Below are 13,323 nucleotides of genomic sequence, written 5' to 3' on the forward strand. Positions count from 1 at the left end.
TGTATTGTACCAGTCAACCCACTATGTATTGTACCAGTCAAGCCACTGTGTATTGTACCAGTCAATCCTCTGTGTATTGTACCAGTCAATCCACTATGTATTGTACCAGTTAATCCACTATGTATTGAACACTGTTCCAGAGGAAAACAATACAACGTGGATGTTTTGGAGTCTGATAACTTTGAGGAGGACTTTACAAATCAAATCTAATTGTATTGGTCACATACACATATTTAGCAGATGTTGTTGCGGGTGTAGTGAAATGCTTGTGTTCCTACTGTAGCTCCAACAGTGCAGCAGTATCTAACAATTCACAACAACACATACAAATCTAAAAGTGAAATAAAGAAATATATAAATATTAGGACCAACAATGTTGGAGTGGCATTGACTAAAATACAGTATATATATATGAAATGAGGTCCCAGCTTTGTTGCACCTGTACTGACCTCGCTTTCTGGATGATAGCGGGGTGAACAGGCCGTGGCTCAGGTGGTTGATATCCTTGATGATCTGTTTGGACTTCCTGTGACATCGGGTGCTGTCGGTGTCCTGGAGGGCAGACAGTGTGCCCCCGGGGATGCGTTGGGCAGACCATACCACCCTCTGGAGAGCCCTGCGGGTGCGGGCAGTGCAGTTTCCGTACCAGGCGGTGATACAGCCCGACAGGACGCTCTCAAATGTGCATCTGTAAAAGTTTGAGGGTTTTGGGAGCATAGCCGAATTTCTTCAACCTCCTGAGTTTGAAGAGGTGCTGTTGCAGCTTCTTCACCACGCTGTCTGTGTGGTTGGACCATTTCAGATCGTCAGTGATGTGTACGCTGAGGAAATGTTCCACCTTCTCCACTGCGGTCCCGTCAATGTGGATAGGGGCGTGCTCCCTCTGCCTTTTCCTAAAGTCCACGATCAGCTCCTTCGTTTTGTTGACGTTGAGAGATTATTTTCCTGGCACTACTCCGCCAGGGGCTTCACCTTCTCCCTGTAGACTGTCTCGTCATTGTTGGTAATCAGGCCTACTACTGTTGTGTCGTCTGCAAAGTTGATGATTGAGTTGGAGGCGTGCATGGCCACGCAGTCATGGGTGAACAGGGAGTACAGGAGGGGGCTGAGCACGCACCCTTGTGGGACCCATGTTGAGGATCAGCGAAGTGGAGGTGTTGTTTCCTACCTTCACCGCCTGGGGGCGGCCCATCAGGAAGTCCAAGACCCAGTTGCACAGGGTGGGGTTCCGACCCTGGGCCCCGAGCTTAATGATGAGCTTGAAAGGGTACTATGGTTCCCACAGTTCCAATAAAAGCTACAATGCTCATATTTACATAAACTCTTCAGTTATATTCTGTGGGTGTCAATGAGTAGACTGATACCCAATTTCATTGCTCCACATTCCAACACTTCAAACTTGTTCAACATTATCTCGTCTAAATATGTCATGATTCGAGCAATTGTAACCTTCTGCGTCACTTTCAACATGGACTTTTATTCTGAAGTCGAACCGCAAATTGCACTAGTGTGGCTAATCCTTATTGTGGCTAGCTTCACAGCATGTCCGGTCAAGCCTCACTAGCTATATTAAGCTAGCTTGCTGTTTATAACGTTAGCTTTGGGCAACAGGGTTAAGTAAGTAGCTGGCTAGCTAGTTATTTTCATTAACTGAAGTTCGATTTCGATCGGAGAAAAACAAGTGGCTACCTAGCTAATACTTACTCACAAGGATTCCTAAATCATTGCTAAGAATATTGAAAATGTTGTTTTCAGGCTGGTTGCATTGGTGCTAGCTAGGTACCAAGCCTAAGCTAGCTAGCTACCCCAGAAGTTGCTAATAACATCTGTATCTGCGCTTGGCTTGCACATGCAAATACAGCACACACAATATTCTATAATAGAATTGTGTTATTTGACGTGTCATATAGTTTTATTTGATGCGTATCTTTTTTGACACGCAAAGACCCAAACGGCATTCCATAATGGCAGAAAAATTATTAAACGAAGGTCACAAAATAATTCATTTAAGTATGATGTCACAAAAGCAAGATTCCATTATCGGATAGATGTGACAAAATGATGAATTGTTTCGATGCATTGTTGATGTGATACACAGAAAACCCCATTTTCACAATGACATTACTAGCAGAATATCTCGTACTATAACTTGATTGATGTCACAAAGTGTAGAATTGACTGACATAAATAGATATATCTTTGGACATAATGGCAAAAAAAAGTATTGATTTCTCACATACTGTATTACTGTACCTCAAATCTCTTCGGTGGCCGTGTCTAAACAACTGCAGTATTTTCTCCAAAACTGAATTACTTTTCAGTGCAGCTTAGATAACTCACGTCTTACAAAGCCACACCGGATCGAACTTCTCATTGGAGAATCTACTTTCCAACTCCTCTCTCCCCACTCACGCCATGCCAACACAAAATCTAAAGCAGTTCCCAAACTTTTTTTTAAAGGAACTCAGTCCAGCTTTCAACTTACTTTCAACTGTAAGCCGTCATTGTAAATAAGAGTTTGTTCTTAACTGACTTGCCTAGTTAAATAAAGGTTAAATACAAAATAAAAAAATGAAATACTCTTGAAAGTTGTAATAAGGTAGTGCATCATCAGTTCCTCTTGTCATGTCAGTCATTGCATACCTTATAGAGCTATTTGTAAATGTCCAGATCAACTATCCCATGTCAGCTAACGTTTTTTAGCTAGAATTTTTTGCCCATAGATTTTGTTCTACTGTTTGAGTCACTCAATTATCACATGAATACACATTAGACATGGCAAAATGTATAGAATTGCACGAACATTTGCTTTAAAACAGCAAAATTCTGTGCACCCCATCCAAATGTGGATGGATACGAACCATTAGGATACCATTCCAGTGTTTAATTGCTATATTGTAATTACTTCGCCACCATGGCCTATTTATTGCCTTAACTCCCTTATCTTACCTCATTTGCAATCACTGTATATAGACTTTTGGTTTTCTTTTGTTCTACTGTATTATTGACGATGTTTTGTTTATTCCATGTGTAACTGTGTTGTTGTATGTGTCGAATTGCTATGCTTTATCTTGGCCAGGTCGCAGTTGCAAATGAGAATTTGTTCTCAACTAGCCTACCTGGTTAAATAAAGGTGAAATTAAAAAATAACAAATTTGTAGAATTGCAGGTGTGTTCCCCATTCCTGCAAGGGGGGCCTGAGTGAAACGTTTGGTAACCCCTGATCTAACGGTAGTGCAAGCCATTGATCAAACTCAACCTTCTGATTGTGTTCCTCTGCAATTGTAATCACAGTGAACGATGTGACTGTTTACTTAGAGAAATAAAAAGAGAGTGCCTTTCAACATCAGTGGCTACTTTTTATGTTCTGGGCAGAGGAGGAGGAGGAGTGTGTTTCATTGCTGTTAGGAGAGGAAGACATACGTCCTCAAAGTGCACAAAGAGAGAGAGAAGTTAATGTTGTGGATGGATACGAACCATTAGCATATTGCTCTTATGCTTCCCAATCAGACTCTCAGAGCTTCCTAACTCACCAGCAGCCATTTACCGTATGGTTGGAGAGAGAAAAAGGCACAAAGGAACTATGGTAATCAGGATGCTTTAGAAATTAGTCTCACACACACACACACACACACTCCCTCTCTCTGAGGTCATTGTTAAAGAGAATAAGCAGAGTCATCTACAGAATGATCACTCGGCTGCTGTGTGTGTGCTCATTTGGAAGCAATACACCTTATGCTCCTTTTATGTGTTTGTTGCTATTTCCTGGATGTAAATGTGTGTTCACTTTGACGAGCTCACCTCAATTAGACCTTCTCTACTCATGGTGCTTGTTAATTTAGACATGGAATGATGAATTCATTAGTTGCGTTTCATTTCACACTTTGATGTTACAATTTAACTTCCTGGTTCAATTTCCACTCAATTTGATGTAAAATCAAAGTATACAAAGTCAGTATAAACAGTCTGACCTTTTGGTATTGAACTGTAGATGAACCTTTACCAAAATTCTGTTTGCATCATTACTCAATGAAATTCTGATTAACTGAATCATGTTTCATATTACGTTTCTCAAGAAATCCTGAACATTTGCAGACCAACGGCTGATGTACAAAATGTGTAAGACCAGGAGTTTGTCTTTGGGGCGGCACGTAGCCTAGTGGTTAGAGCGTTGGACTAATAACCGAAAGTTTGCTGGATCGAATCCCCGAGCTGACAAGGTAAAAATCTGTCGTTCTGCCCCTGAACAAGGCAGTTAACCCACTGTTCCCCAGTAGGCTGTCATTGTAAATAAGAATTTGTTCTTAACTGACTTGCCTAGTTAAATAAATAATTGGCCATGTGATATCACCAGGAAAAACTCTGGGCCTTAGTTGCGGACTATAGGTTTTTAAAGAGGCAATCTGCAGTTGCTTCATCCATTTTCTGATATAAATTAATGATATGTGCCCATTGATTCTTAAAGAACATAAGTTATACATGCCCCATGAGCTTAGTTAAACTGTCATACCCCATCAGAACCCAAACATAAGCTCCAATGTATGTAAACGAAGTAAATGTAAACAAACACTAACACTGATATCATGGATGGTCAGTCCTTGTATCCATAGCTCTGTTTATGAATTTGAGAGTGGTTACATTTCTCCAGCTCCATCCCTCAGCTTTTTACCAAAACGGCCAGGGAGTACACTTTGTTATTCTTTCAACTGTAGATTGACCCTTTAAGCTACAGCATGGCTAGATTATAATGAGTTTATAATGTGTTTATTTTTACTCACGGTTCCAAAAATATGGGACCTACAATCCTACAATGTTATATGTTAAATGGTTTCCCAGCTCTGTCACAGTAGGAGCGCAGTATCAAACAGGATGTGTGGAATATTCTGGTCGATTCCAGGTCCCAAGCTATTCCCTCTCCTTACTCACACACACACACACACACAAACACACACACACACACACACACACACACACACACCACACACACACACACACACACACACACACACACACACACACACACACACACACACACACACACACAGCAGCACTCATTATATCTGGCAGTTAGAGTATGTTATATTGTCATGTGCTGCCCTTAGGCGTCCAGTCAGCAGAAATCAGATGCTCACAATAGATTAGGAGGAGAAAAGAGGCGTTCCTAAGCCAACTTCCTCCACACCTGTGTTTCTCACACTGGGATTTAGGGACAGAGAAGTGTCATATCTATTTTCATGTGATCGATAACCTGGTTTACTCTAATGATTCTAACTCCAGTCAGTTTGCATATATTCTCATGAAAGCCATCAGATGGAATGGATTGCTTAGAGAAGTGATAATGAGAGTGGCTCGACTGAGTGAATTCAAACTCAATAGGTTTCACTTCCCTCTCAACACCATGCGACTAGAGTGGTGAGTGGGAGGTGCAGTGGAAGTGGGCAGCATGTTCCTGGCAACTGCTGTAACTATGAATAATGAACAGCAGGAAGCACACCATATGGGAAATTATTGTAACTTAGAGATTCTCTTTTTCAGGTTCCCACACACCCTCTTCCCTCTCCTTCCCTCCTTCTTTTGAATGAGAATGAAAGGAATGGAGATTGATATCAACAGAAGATTAAGAGAATTGCTGCTCTCGGGAGTGTTAGGAGAGTGTAGAAGAACACCACTAGAAGAGAGATTACAGTCGTTTATGAGAGCCATCACTGTGATACTATTGATATAGGCCATCAGCCTTGTTTACTAAACACTGGGATATAGACATGGAGTAAAGGAGGACATGGACTGTAATGTGTGAAAGAAGGGGAAAGAGAAGGAGAGAATGGTTTACAAAGATAAATAATGGGGGGGGAGAGAGAGAGAGAGAGAGAAGAGAGAGAGAGAGAACAGCATAGTACATCGGGTCAAGAGTTACAGTAGATGGATGGATTAATGAATATGTGACAGACAGAGCAGGCAGAATGCCTAGCAGACTGGGAAACAATTATGGTGATGCAGTTGAAAGGCTTGTTCCAGACTATTTTTCAAATGCAAGAGGAAGGTTTCGCTTAACACTAGAAGAGCCGAGTGAGTAGTTTTGACTCAATATGAATTTAAAATCAAATATCTCTGCCATTTTTAAAGTCATGTCCCCCTTCGTCCTTGACTTTCCTTAATAATACGTTTATTCAACCGAAGAATATTGTCAGAATTTAAATATCTCAAACAGAATGTGTCATAAGCAGTTAAGAAGACATGTCATGTTTTCCCCTATACTGTAGAATCAAAAAGAGCAGATCTTCCAAGGATAATCATTGTTCCATGCGCTCCACACGTGAGATCGCGGCAACAGATTGCCTACAGTAACATAAACTAATGAAAATGCTATTGTGTTCTGATGTTACCCGAGCCGTCATAAACACAACCAAAGGATTATTTTTCCGATAGCATTTATGAAATGTATTTATTAGACTGTTAGAATGTTTAAGTCAAAATGACTGCTCATTGGCTCAAAGGAGGGTCCTTCGAGGCCCGGCTTTTCTAGTGTCAAGTCCGTTTTTCAAAGAAATGGTATGATTGCACTATTCAGTCATAACACAAAAAGACTGATTCAGATAGGCTTTAAGGCAGTCAGTGGGGTGCCACTTCTCTCTCTCTTTCTCTCTCTTCTTCAAAGCTTGATTATTTCCTTTTCTCTGCTCCACCCTCCCTTTTCTTTAGTTCTTACCAATCCCTCCACACTTTCCTCTGACTTTCTTCTCATCCATCATTTCTTCCACACTCAGCCATTTCCCCTGCTTGCTTACCTCTCTTCCATTCTATTCCCCTCTCAGCCATTTCCCCTGCTTGCTTACCTCTCTTCCATTCTATTCACTCCAGCCATTTCCCCTGCTTGCTTACCTCCTCTTCCATTCTATTCCCCTCTCAGCCATTTCCCCTGCTTGTTACCTCTCTTCCATCTATTCCCCTCTCAGCCATTTCCCCTGCTTGCTTACCTCTTTACTTCCATTCTATTCCCCTCAGTCCATTTCCCCTGCTTGTTTACTCGTCTTCCATTCTATTCCCTCTCAGCCAGTTCCCCTGCTTGCTTACCTCTCTTCCATTCTATTCCCCTCTCAGCCATTTCCCCTGCTTGTTTACCTCTCTTCCATTCTATTCCCTCTAGCCATTTCCCCTGCTTGCTTACCTCTCTTCCATTCTATTCCACTTCAGCCATTTCCCCTGCTTGCTTACCTCTCTTTTCATTCTATCCACTCAGCCATTTCCCCTGCTTGTTACCTCTCTTCCATTCTATTCCCCTCTAGCCATTTCCCCTGCTTGTTTACCTCTCTTCCATTTCTATTCCCCTCTCAGCCATTTCCCCTGCTTGCTTACCTCTCTTCCATTCTATTCCACTCTCAGCCATTTCCCCCTGCTGCTTACCTCTCGTTCCATCTTATTCCACTCTCGAGCCATTTCCCCTGCTTGCTTACCTCTCTTCCATTTCTATTCCCTCTCAGCCATTTCCCCTGTTGTTTACCTCTCTTCCATTCTATTCCACTCTCAGCCATTTCCCCTGCTTGCTTACCTCTCTTCCATTCTATTCCCCTCTCAGCCATTGCGATCTCTGTTACACACAAGGCAAACCTTTCTATGACCCTTTGCAACAAGCCAGAGTACCAATTTCCATTTCTCAAAGTTTAGAACCATATTCATCCAACAAAAAGCTCAAATACCCTGTCAGTGTCACAGCACACTGGGCACAGATGTCAGTTCAACATCTAGGTTTGATTTACATTTGGTTGAGTTGTCAACAAACATTTTACCATGTCATTTAGGTTAAAAGTTGGGCGAAAAAAAATATGAAATGCCCTAACGTTGAGAGAGAGAGAGAGAGAGAGAGAGAGGGTAAACACAAGTATTTCCCGTGACTGTGCCTCAAAACCAAATGTTTACCCGGCCCACCGCTCCACCCTTTATGACCAGGTCCACCTATACAAGGCAGCAGTGCCCAGCTGTCAGAGCAGCTCACAGATCATTGCACCTGTACATAGCCCATCCAACTACCTCATCCCCATACTGTATTTATTTATTTTGCTCCTTTGCACCCCAGTATCTCTACTTGCACATTAAACTTCTGCACATCTATCACTCCAATGTTTAATTGCTATATCGTAATTACCTTGCCACTATGGCCTATTTATTGCCTTACCTCCCTTATCTTACCTCATTTGCACACACTGTATAGACTTTTTTCTACTGTATTATTGACTGTATGTTTGTTTATTCCATGTGTAACTCTGTGTTGTTGTATGTGTCGAACTGCTTTGCTTTATCTTGGCCAGGTCGCAGTTGTAAATGAGAACTTGTTCTCAACTAGCCTACCTGGTTAAATAAAGGTGAAATATATATATTTTTTAAAGGCAGTGGTGCCCATCCTCGCCTGGACCCTAAAGGACATCGCTCTCAAACGCAGCCACAACACTTCACACAGAAACAACAGAGAGGACCTACATCAAGACCACAACGCCACCAGCCACATACACACCCCCACCCCAACCAATCAACCCCCCCAAGTCAACCATGCCCATACCCCATTTAGGCCCCCTCGGATCAGACCTGTGCCCCTCCTGCCCACCCCATGCCCCCCACTCCAGCAAAGACGGCCTCAAAATGGAAGTCACACATACGCCCAGGCCGTGAGCAGGCAAACAGGCCCAACCCCGACTCTTACACTAGCCCAAGCCAATTGCATGTACCAGATGCCCAGCATGCTCTCCTCACACTTACTGGCCTGAGGCCAAACCACACAACCAACAACACTTGACACTTTATGGAACACAAAGCCTTCACTATCTCATCCTGTAATATCCCAGGCCTGAGGTCATCTGCCTTTGCCCTAAAGTGCAGGAACCTGGAATTCACCAAATAAATCGGAAATACAGATATTGTCATCCTACAAGAAACATGGTATAGAGTAGACGGACCCACTGGTTTCCCTCTAGGTTACAGAGAGCTGGTAGTCGCATCCACCAAACTACCAGGTGTGAAACAGGGAAGGGACTCAGGGGGTATGCTAATTTGGTATAGAGCAGACCTAACTCACTCTACTAAATTAATCAAAACAGGAACATTTTAAATTTGGCTAGGAATTCAAAATTAAATGATCTTAACAGACAAAAATGTCCTCATGTGTGCTACCTATATCCCCCCACTAGAATCCACATACTTTAATGAAGACAGCTTCTCCATCCTGGAGGGGGAAATCAATAATTTCCAGTGACATGTACTAGTCTGTGGCGACCTAAATGCCAGAACCGGACAATAACCTGACACTCTCAGCACACAGGGGGACAAACACCTCCCTGGAGGTGACAGCATTCCCTTCCCCATATATCCCGCTAGGCACAACTATGACAACATAACCAACAAAAGTGGGTTATAACTCCTGCCGCTCTGTCGCACGTTGGGTATGTACATAGTCAATGGTAGGCTTTGAGGGGACTCCTATGGTAGGTACACTTAGAGCTCATCTCTTGGCAGTAGTACTGTAGACTACTTTATCACTGACCTCAACCCAGAGTCTCTCATAGCATTCACAATCAGCCCACTGACACCCCTATCAGATCACAGCAAAATCACAGTCTTCTTGAACAGAGCAATACTCAATCGTGAGGCATCAAAGCCAAAGGAACTGAGTAATATTAAGAAAGGCTATAGATGGAAGGAATGTAGTTTGGAAACCTACCAAAAAACAGTTAAGCAACAACAAATTCAATCCCTTTTAGACAACTTCCTGGACAAAATGTTCCACTGTAATAGTGAAGGTGTAACCTTGGCAGTAGAAAATCTAAACAGTATATTTGACCTCTCAAATTCCCTATCAAATCTAAAAATGTCAAACAGAAAACCGAAGAAAATTAACAACAATGACAAATGGTTTGATGATGAATGCAAAAACCTAAGAAAGAAATTGAGAAACCTGTCCAACCAAAAACATAGAGACCCAGAAAACCTGAGTCTACGCCTTCACTATGGTGAATCACTTAAAAAATACAGAAATACACTACGGAAAAAGAAGGAACAGCACATCAGAAATTAGCTCAATGTAATTGAAGAATCCATAGACTCTAACCACTTCTGGGAAAATTGAAAAACACTAAACAAACAACAACAGGAAGAGTTATCGATCCAAAATGGAGATGTATGGGTAAACCACTTCTCAAATCTTTTTGGCTCTATAACAACAAACAAACAGCAAAAACATATACATGATCAAATACAAATCTTAGAATCTACAATTAAAGACTACCAGAACAAACTGGATTCTCCAATTACCTTGAATGAACTACAGGACAAAATAAAAACCCTCCAACCAAAAAGACCTGTGGTGTTAATGGTATCCTCAATGAAATGATCAAATATACAGACCACAAATTCCAGTTGGATATACTAAAATTCTTTAACATCATCCTTAGCTCTGGCATCTTCCCCAATATTTGGAACCAAGGACTGATCATCCACAAAAGTGGAGACAAATTTGACCCCAATAACTACCGTGGGATACGCGTCAACAGCAACCTTGGGAAAATCCTCTGCATTATCATTAACAGCAGACTTGTACATTTCCTCAGTGAAAACAATGTACTGAGCAAATGCCAAATTGGCTTTTTACCAAATTATCGTACGACAGACCACATATTTATTTTCCCTTTTGTACTTTAACCATTTGTACATCGTTACAACACTGCACATATACATAATATGACATTTGAAATGTCTTTATTCTTTTGGAACTTCTGTGAGTGTAATGTTTACTGTTCATTTTTATTGTTTATTTCACGTTTGTTTATTTTCTACTTCACTTGCTTTGGCAATGTTAACATATGTTTCCCATGCCAATAAAGCCCCTTAAATTGAATTGAATTGAGAGAGAGTGAGAGAGTCTTTCATTCATACACCCACAGGGCCAACATAGCTACATTGGTGTGTGGTTAAACACATCTGCCTTAGAAGACAGCAGCAGGACGTCTGCTAACATTAATAGTATATATTATGCAGATGAACTTGTTAGGGAATGCAATAGTTTTGTATTCTGTCTTTTTAGATTTGCTTTGTTTTTGCCAACATGACCCCAGGGACTAAACACAAGACAGTCACTTTTAACAAAACTTGTTAAAAGTTTGAATAATTATTCTCAGAACTTAATACAAAGTGTTGCCATCAATCATATGTAAGCTATCAATAATGTTATTGTTCACTGAACCATTAGGGTAATTATGAATTACTTGCCTGAATCATTTTCTATTGTAAAAATAGAACAAGACATGTCAGTCAATGTTTAAGTTTGTACCTCCAGGCCCAGTTCACCCTGTGCAGCCTGGAAAGACAGAAGGGTAAAAATTGGAATAAACAGAAAGTAAATAATCGCCTGTTGTTTATTGCTGTGATTTGCTCATGCTAGCGATGTGGCAGGGCTCTTAGCACCGTGAATGCCGATGATCAGACCGTAGCTAACGACCCATACTGTAATGGCAATACGGGGATATTGACTGATCCCAGCACCTCTCCCAAATACCTCCACCCCCGACACACTGATTTCTATTTGTCTCCCCCCATTAGGTCCAGGGCTGTGCTGGGCGGTAGGGAAAGAGCCGTGACAGAAGAGAAGAGGAGTAGAACCAGAACTAAACAGTGTTAGAAACCTCTATTGATCTGTCATGGCTGCAGGGAAGGTGTGAAGAGAAAGAGGGATTGACACACACACAAAGGGGCAATCCAATCATGTTGTAAAAGATGGATAATAAATGTGTGGATGATTGCTAGCGCTAATTGCTCGGTAGAGTGTGAATCTGAGGGCACAGTAGAGAGAGGAGAGAGAGAGAGGTGAAATAGAATGGGAAAATGGATAGAGCATTGAGGAAAAACGCGTTAAGGAGAAAAAGCACGAGAGGTGTGGAGAGAGAGAACATTAATTAAGAGAGAAAGGAGAAAGATGTACTAGAAATGAAAATGAGTGAATGAGAGGAGGGAGAGATGAGCAGATGAGTGCGATTTATGTTAAAGCAGCAGCGTGGTGGCTGTGCCTGCCTGGCACTCTCAGCCAGCACTCTGTCATATTAGTGAGAGTGTTAATGAAGTGCATTAGACAGCCGTGATATATCTGAAGAAAGGGAGGTGTAGTGCCCTCTCCTCCCCTTTCCATATCTCAGCCCCCCTCCCTTTACTTAAGGCCTTTAGCTAAACATGCTGACTATAGGACAAACTGTGTGTAGCAGCCCGCCAGGCAGCCTCATCCTCAGGGCAGTGTTGACCCCAGATCCATTAACAGCACTTTCCCATACAGTACAGTAAGAGGGAGAGGCAAAGATGCAGCTAAAGCTACCGCTGCTCTATAGTCAACAGATTTTAGATACAGTATGTACCATCTCTTTGCAGAGTAAGTGATCATATGGAACTTCACATTAAGATACTTAGCCACTTAAGGTGATTAAGGGACTTTAAAGTTTCCCCATCTCCACATCTCTCTCCCTCCCACTCTTACACAGTTTTTTTAGTCTCACTGTATAGTGTCCCCGTCTCTCTCCATCCCTCTGTTACTTCCTCTTTCCTTATGTAACCCCCACCCCCCTCCCTCCCTCTCTCCTCCATCCTGCAGGTTTCCGGCCCACACCAGCGTCGTCATGGCCAGCCAGCCTCTCTCCCCGTCTCTCTCTGCATCTGTTCCCTGTCCCTCCTCCGTGCCAGGAGGCATATCCTTGCCCGTCCACCACCACTGCCACCACACACACACCGTTGCCAGGCATCTGCTCAAAGGAGACGGGCAGAGGGGTCCCGCGTGCCAGCCACACCACGCAGGGTCCAAAAAACTACCCATCTCCCCCGTCCTGTCCCCTGTGCTGGATCCATAATGACGACCGGCCACTTCACAGCAAGCCCGTGGGAGGACAGCTGAGGGAGTTGAGGTAAAAGCTGAGAGGATTGTTGTTTTGCTGTTGTTTTACTCAGTAAAAAAGACAATTAGTACAAACAGATTGTGATACACGAGGGAAGAGAATAAGGAATTAAATGAGCCTTTTATTGTTTGGATGCCCAGTAGAGCTTCTTATTGAGCGACTCAGATGATGATGTAGGCTGATGATTGATCTAACTGCCAAGCTGATTTTATGCTACACCATGACAGATTAAAGTACAAGCAGCACTACAATCCACTGGAACTACCAGTTAGCGGATTATGACTGGTCCAGGCTTACTGCAATGCTACACTGTTGTACTATGTGAGCATGAGGTATTCATCCTTGGACGTCAGTATCACGACTCAGGATATGACCCAGATGCAGACACAGGAGGCGGATGGTTCGGTTC

This window comes from Salvelinus sp. IW2-2015, linkage group LG14 (assembly GCF_002910315.2).
Source record: "Salvelinus sp. IW2-2015 linkage group LG14, ASM291031v2, whole genome shotgun sequence".
Classification (NCBI taxonomy): domain Eukaryota; kingdom Metazoa; phylum Chordata; class Actinopteri; order Salmoniformes; family Salmonidae; genus Salvelinus; species Salvelinus sp. IW2-2015.